Source organism: Petaurus breviceps, unplaced genomic scaffold (genome assembly GCF_028583685.1).
Source record: "Petaurus breviceps papuanus isolate PSGF00001 unplaced genomic scaffold, PetGlider_PUasm1.0 90556, whole genome shotgun sequence".
NCBI lineage: Eukaryota > Metazoa > Chordata > Mammalia > Diprotodontia > Petauridae > Petaurus > Petaurus breviceps.
In genome coordinates this window covers 5107310-5114559 of record NW_027187273.1, presented here as the reverse complement: position 1 = coordinate 5114559, position 7250 = coordinate 5107310, and the positions used below count along the sequence as shown (strand labels likewise).

Here is a 7250-nt window from a genome sequence, read left to right as displayed (position 1 = left end):
TGATACGTCCTCTATCCGAGGACAATATATTAAATGGATTTTTGGAGTAGGGAGATGGAATAGGAGCTTGCTCCGTCCACTCCACGCATCGACCCGGTATTGCAGTACTTCCGGGAACGGTGCACCTCCCTCTGGGAGAAAAATTGTATGGAAAAAATCAGATACTGCCTTGTTTAACTCTAGTTAAGGTTGCGAAGGAAGTCCTTTTGTTTCGCCATCTTTTCAACGTCAACAGTTACTGTGCTGGTTTTGTCGTGGCTCAGTTACAGATGCGGTTCAAAGGTTCTTCTTCGTTTCCGCCGGCATTTTTCCTCCTTCTGTTGCTTGTACACATGAACATCGTTTGAGGACATGCTTTGATGCTCCTTTTTCTGCAGCAGTACTTTCAGATGTGGCAGTGGAAGGAAGGTGACTGCAGCAAGAGGAGTTTCTGGCTCCCAGCACTGCCCTGTAACTTACCTATATGGTACCTAAACCTAAGAGGAGCAGTAAGGGAGGCAACTCGCCGCATTGCGTGTTTTCTTGGCAACGATACTGGGAGTGTGTGCTGCCATTTTCTTCTCTAGTTAGGATTAAGTATGTCTCAGAGTCATTAATAATAAGATTCTAGGCCCCGCACTCATACCACTCAGTTGCCCTTAAATAATAACAAAAGAGTAAGCCTGTGGGTGTTTTCTTTTTTTGTTTCTTGGTTTTGTTCTCTTGCTGTTTTTCTGTTGTTCTTGTGTTCTCAGTCATTATCACCTTTTTGCCAAACTGATCCCAGAACAGGAGCTGACAACGAAATACATTGTGCATCTCTTTTTTTATTTTTGCTTTTTGGAGGGCAAGTGGGGGTTAGGTAACTTGCCCAAGATTACACAGGTGGTTTTTTTTGTGTCTGAGGCCGGACCGAATTCGGTTCTCCTGATAGTAAAACAAGTGTGGAATCGAATCTGTCTCTAGTATGACAGAGCAAAATACTTCTGTTTGGGAGTTACCATAGGAAATTCAAATTTGTTGGCACATTCGATTCTACCAAGATTTGATTTCAGTTAAAAAAAAACTCTAATCTGAAGCTGCTTAGGTGGCGAAGTGAATAGAGCACCTGAGTTCAAATCCGTCCTCAGACACTTAACACAAAAACTAGCCGAGTGACAAGCCACTTAACCCCCAATTGCCCTCCAAAAAGCAAAAAAAAATTTCTGTGGAAAGGTCAAAATTTTCCTCGGAGAATTAACTCAAGTTACTTTCCACTAGAAATTAAACTTTTTTATTCAAAAAATATTTTATTTTTCCAAGTATATGTAAAAAAGTTTTAACGTTTATTTTTTTTTTAGCTTTGACTTCCAGATTCTCTCCTTTCTTCCCTTTGCTCTTCATTGATAAAAACAACATTTCCCTATTAGTCATGTGAAAAAAAGACCAAAACCCCATAAAAATAAAGAAAATGTTTAAAAGTATGCTTGGATCTGCATTCAGACCCCTAGAAATTAAACTTTTAATTGTCCCTACACTTTAAGATAGAAAAGATTAATTAGCCAGATAATTTTTGGGTTGAGATTGTTGAAGTATGTAGATTTGCAAAATTTCTCACCTCATCTTTTTTGGGAGAATAATAAAAAGACAGTGAACCATGAGACACAGCTAGATCAGTTTGACAATTATTTTAATGAATCACTAATAAACTTGGTCAAGGAAGAATACTTGGAATAACTGCTGCCTCCCTGTTTTGTTTTTTTTTAAGCAATCAGGGTTAAGTAACTTGCTCAAGGTTACATGGCCAGTTATTTCTGGGTGTGGTGCTGAGCGCACCTCCCTGGTTTCTTAACATTTTTGTAATCCAGAAAGACACTCTTCACTTGAAATTTCCTGCATTGTTCAAGACTAGATTGCAAATGTTGTTCTAGTGCAGTATCATCACCACATAAGCAAGGGAGTAAGCCATAGACACAAGGAGGTGTGGGTGAAGCGGGTTAGAGTGCTCTCAACTTGACTCTGTAATTTGCATCCCAAAGACTGACAGTCACAATCATCCATGCAACAGTTCTATTCAAAAACATACACACTGCCTCAGAGACAACTAGAACAAGGCAAAAATCCAAGCTATCAGGTTAAGATCTGGATGTGTATTGTGATATATTGGTCATGAAGACTCTTGGAGACTGAATGAACCTGTACTTTCAAAGTTTTTCTTTTCATTTTGTTTTTCAATATGAACTTGAGACATATGAACATGTCAATATACAAAGAGGACTGGATGTGACTATGACATCATGGAACAGCTGAATTGCTAAAGGTTTCTTTTAAAAGTCCATGTACCATGTGTGACATTTATGAGTAATGTTTGCTCTAAAGCTTTTTGAAAACAATTGACAAAATTTTGGATCAATTACTGAATTTATTATTTCTTATTAAAATATGGCATTTTAACCAAAAAAAAAATTCTACATAATAATAACCAAACTGTTGTTTCTGACTTCTTCTGATCTTCTTTTTTCCTATCTTAAAAAATGTTTCTGGGGCGGCTAAGTGTGGCAGTGAATCCACTCTGGAGTCTGGAGGACCTGAGTTCAAATCCGACCCAGGCACTTAACCCCAATTGCCCCTCCAAAAAGAAAAAAACAAAAAGCTTCTTCACTGAGCCTTGCTCATTTCAGCTGAATCCCTTCAACATCCTGCCAGTCTTCTTGAAAGCCTTCCTGACTATGGTTTTGTTGGTGAATCCTATTCCTGAACTGAGAATTCTCTAATTTAATGGGTCCTAAGGAAGATTAGAGCTGTTTTTTAAACATCCCCTTCTAAAAGGGGAGGCTTTTGGACTGGTTAATTATTGAACTGGCTACTGAATTTTAATGTTTTATCCTATAGACACAATACAAAACTGGGTCAATGAAAGCCAGGACAGTGCCATAAGATAAAGCCATGCTAGAGCAGCTTTCCAGAAGAATGCTACTGTGAACAGCTTTTAAGGTTCTGATTACACAGTATAGTGAACACTCTATTCCATAACAATTCAAAGCAAAACATTCACAGAAAATCAAGGTACAGCATTCACAATATTAAAACCACAGAAAAATCACAATATAGTATTCACAACAGCTTATCATTAAAATGGCCACAGAGTTTCCACCATAGTGGTCACAAAGTTTTGAACAAAGAACATTCATGTCAAAGTCTTCCACTCATGGGGTACACTAAGTTAACTCAACCAGTTACTTATTCAGCAATCCAATTACTAAGTATCATTAATTACCATGTGCAATCATTAGAAAATGCACAGACCCTCCACCCCTAGGTCACTAGTAAACAATAATTTCATCACTACTCAGTACCCACGGAGAGGTCTTTTCATCTTGACTGAAGGCAGGCAACTCCTACCTGAATCCACCTAACAGTCACCTTGGATTCAAAGGCAGACACCTCCCAGTTCTTTGTCCAGCTCTCCGTGAAAGTCCTGCTCTACACTGAAGTTCACAGGGTCCAGTCCATCTCAAATCCTTCACATTTTCTGTTCCAAGGCTCAACCAAGCCACAAACAAAGTCTTAGCATCCTGGTCATGCTTCCTCAGTCTTCTGCAGCTCATTCAAAAAATTAGAATCACTTTATACATTGGGGGGAAGGGGGAAGGGGAGGGGAGAGGTGGCTCCTGGACTCCTGGGCTCCTCTTCAACTTCCTGGGCTTCTCTTCAGAAGAAGCTCCACCACCACAAGTTCTCAGGAAATTCTGACAGTTCTCGATTCTCATTTCTCTTCTGTAGCTGCTTGTAAGAGGTTCTTTAACCTGACTGGGGAATTCAAACCAGAAGACCAACAACAAAGGATCTCCTACTCTATCCTCCCTCACTTCAGGGATTTTTCCAGGGATGTTTCATCAGGAACCGTGAACGGTATATGTAATTCCTGTCTGAGTAAAACCAGTGGAACAGAATCCATCAGTTCACTTTAACTAAAATTTCTTTACCTCTTTAACAGATCTGAGTTTTCCCTCTCATCACCAGCCCTGTACTTCAAAGGCTGCCTGAATAACCTACAAGGACTGATTTTGGAATAAGAAAGTAGAAAAGGGGAAAAATCTTATTCCTGATTCAATAACTGACTATTAATACAAAATAAATTTTAAAAAATCTCAGTTGTTATTTCTACTTAATTTGGTCTATCTAAACTTGCTATTCTGCATTGTTCTTCAAGGCTGGCAGTGGGAAGGATTTCTGCTAGGGCAGAAGTGTTAACCTTACTTAGATGGGACTAATTCATCATTTCTGTAACACATAATGATCAGGGAATAATTCCTCAGTTGAGATTAGAGATCTAATGATGTATGATCCTTTGATATCATGTTACTTGGTATCAGCAACCTCAGATCTCTCTGATGTAACTTGTACATTTCCATGCATCAGGAAACTTAAGAAACAAGAATTCTTTGCCAATAGTCATTCTATGTTTTCTGAAGCCACTGGAAGAAAGAGGTTAAAAGCCACAGGGAAAGCAAAGAACAAGAGAGAAGTACATTGTTTTGAATAATTTGTGATCTGGATATGTAGTAGTACAAGACAACATTTGTGTGTGTGTTTACAGAGGTAAATTAGCTTCATATATTTTCTAGATATACTCAAATTGTTAGTGAACCAATAAGCAGATTCTGTTAAGTGATTACATATTGTACATATACCAATAAAGCATATCAAAACATGATAATTACTACAAAATAATTTTGGTAGGTTCCCCTCCTTTTAGCAAAAAGTACTAAATGAGACATAGGTTTTCATACATGGCCATTGCGTATGTGGATTGCTTACTTGATAAAAGGGAAGGCTTTGGGAGTAGTTGAGTACTATAGTGTTAGTGAAGAAATGGAAGAGAATCGGTGAAGGACTGATTCTCTTACTGAAGTACCAAATGCAGGGCTGAAGAGAACAGAAAGAAGACATAGGATGAAGGAAGGAGAGGGTACCTAAAAAAAAAAAAACACCACAAATCCAAGGTGAACTGCAATAGAGACTGAGGTATTAATAAACCAGCCTCTTTTCTGTTCCTTCTTTGTATATGGAAATGGCCGTGTTCCTTAATATGTCTTTTTATAATATGTCTTTTATAGTCATATAAAATGTCTTTTATAGTCATTTTAAAATGTCTTTTATAGTCATATAAAATTAGAATAAAAAGTCATTTTGGGAAGGGATGTGAAATCTAGAAAGGCTTTATGTATGTAGAAGGTCCTAAAGTCTTGTAAGTCCTGAAGCAAACGAGGGATACTGAGGGTGGAAGGTGAAGAGGAAGTACATTGCAGGTATAGGAGACAGCCAAGGCAAAGGTTCAGAGGAATTGGAGTGTGTCCTTCGTGAGTGAGGAGAGAAAGGCCAGTCTGGCTGAACCATATAGACAGCAGGAAGAGAAGTAATATTAGTGTAATAAGTCTGAGGCCAGATTGTGGAGAGTTTCAAGGAGTTTCTGTTTCAACCCAACTAAAGTGGTTACCCATAAAGAGGGTTAGAAAAAAATACCAACACACCAAGTCCTGCCAAATGAATTCGACTCAAGTCTTCTCTCAGCTAAAGAAAAGTTTACTAAATGTTTGCTTGTGACAGAGTAAGTCTGTGCTAGGTCATTCTATGGCTCTCTGCTTAAGGATAAGATGGGGTCTTATATACTGAAAGGTTGTGGGAGGAATCTAGGGGTGGTCTAGAGGAAGAGTTTGGGGAGGGTCTTCAGGAGGAGTTAATGAGGTCAATGAGTGATTAAGGGTGGGAATTTGCTGGAGGCTACCTGGAGACTATGGTTGGCTAGGCCAGTTCCAGGGTGGATTGATATTTTGATAGGCTCAAGGATGGGAAGTCTAGTAACAGAAATTTGGGCTCAGCACAATTTAAGGCTTGTGGCCTCATGCAAATACCTCATCAAATGGGAGGATTTAATCAGAGTTCAAGGGGGGGGGGGGGTCCCAGAGCCTGTACCTCAAAGACTCAAGGAGAACTGGAGGGGGCTCCCAGAGCCCATACCTCTTCACAAGGAAGATGCCCAAGTAGGGAAATGACGTCAAGAAAATCATTTGGCAGCTAGGTGGATGGATGGAAGAGGGGAGAGACCAGAGTCAGGGAAACGAACCAGGAGGCTATTGCAATATGTAAGGCAGAGATGATGTCCAGGGCTCGGACTTCCTTGCTTCTGTGGCCGTGGAAGTTGTGGGGAAAGGCTTCCTGGAAGAGGGGTGGTTAGAGCTGTGACGGATTCGGAAATGTTCAGTGGACGGAAGCGAATGGAGAACCAGCATAACTGTAAATTATGAAAATAAGAAATAAAACGAAACCAATCCAACAGTAAAATGAATCTACTCTCCTCCGCCAGCAAGGATAATATGCCTAATGTTGTACAATGTAGCTCATTTCCCGGTCCAAGTTCCAAGTTGCTATGAATGTTGGTTTGTCAAATGGCAGCCTCGGAAGTTGTGACGTCACAAAAGGGAGGCAGTATGCAAACGAGGAAAATTGTGTGCCGCTTTCCCCCATAAATACGTAGATTTTGAAGGTTTGAGAGTAGTACATGTGCTGTTCGAGTTTGAAATAATGATATTCTTTGTGATTTTTGAAGCTCTTGCTTGATTTAGGTGAAGTTAAATTGCTGCGGCAGTTACCATATCTGTAATGTCTATGTATGTTGAGGGAGTGGGCGAATGCGACTTACTAGAGCATACTTACCTGGCAGGGGTGATTCCATGATCACGAAGGTGGTTTCCCCAGGGCGAGGCTTATCCATTGCACTCCGGATGGGCTGACCCCTGCGATTTCCCCAAATGCGGGAAACTCGACTGCATAATTTGTGGTAGTGGGGGACTGCGTTCGCGCTCTCCCCTGATCTCGTTGTTGTAAAAATAGTGGTAAAGCTGACTTTGATAGATAAAAGTTATTCAGTTACTATTAGTATCCGGAAGTCCAAAAGGCATAGCTTACCCAGGGAAATTATGCTTTGGAATTCCGTCATACTGTTCCACGTGGTGTAATTACGGTTCGCAATTGGGTGTCCTTTGCTTTTAATAATTTTTTGCTTCATGGTGTGATTGCAGATAGGCCTTGTATTCAAATCTTTTCGCTAATTTTAAGTGTATGGGACAATATCGTTAAGTGAAACCAACAGATGTTAAATGTCATGATGTTGATGCTGAAGATTTCTATCTTGTCCTGTTGTCTAAGATTAATCAATAAATATTGATTAAACATATACTTTATATGCATCACACCATGCTAAGTGATGGGGTGTAAAATGTAGTCTTTAA

At 39.7% G+C, this 7250-nt stretch overlaps 1 non-coding gene and 1 pseudogene across 1 annotated transcript; both read left to right on the top strand.

Moving 5' to 3' along the window:
• LOC138142313 (U2 spliceosomal RNA) lies at window positions 1-130 on the top strand (annotated as a pseudogene; the record flags this gene model as incomplete).
• A 6537-nt stretch (window positions 131-6667) lies between these two features.
• On the top strand, window positions 6668-6831 carry LOC138142312 (U1 spliceosomal RNA). The gene has a single exon (XR_011163402.1). It is a non-coding gene; the product is annotated as a U1 spliceosomal RNA (small nuclear RNA).
• Window positions 6832-7250: the final 419 nt, after the last annotated feature.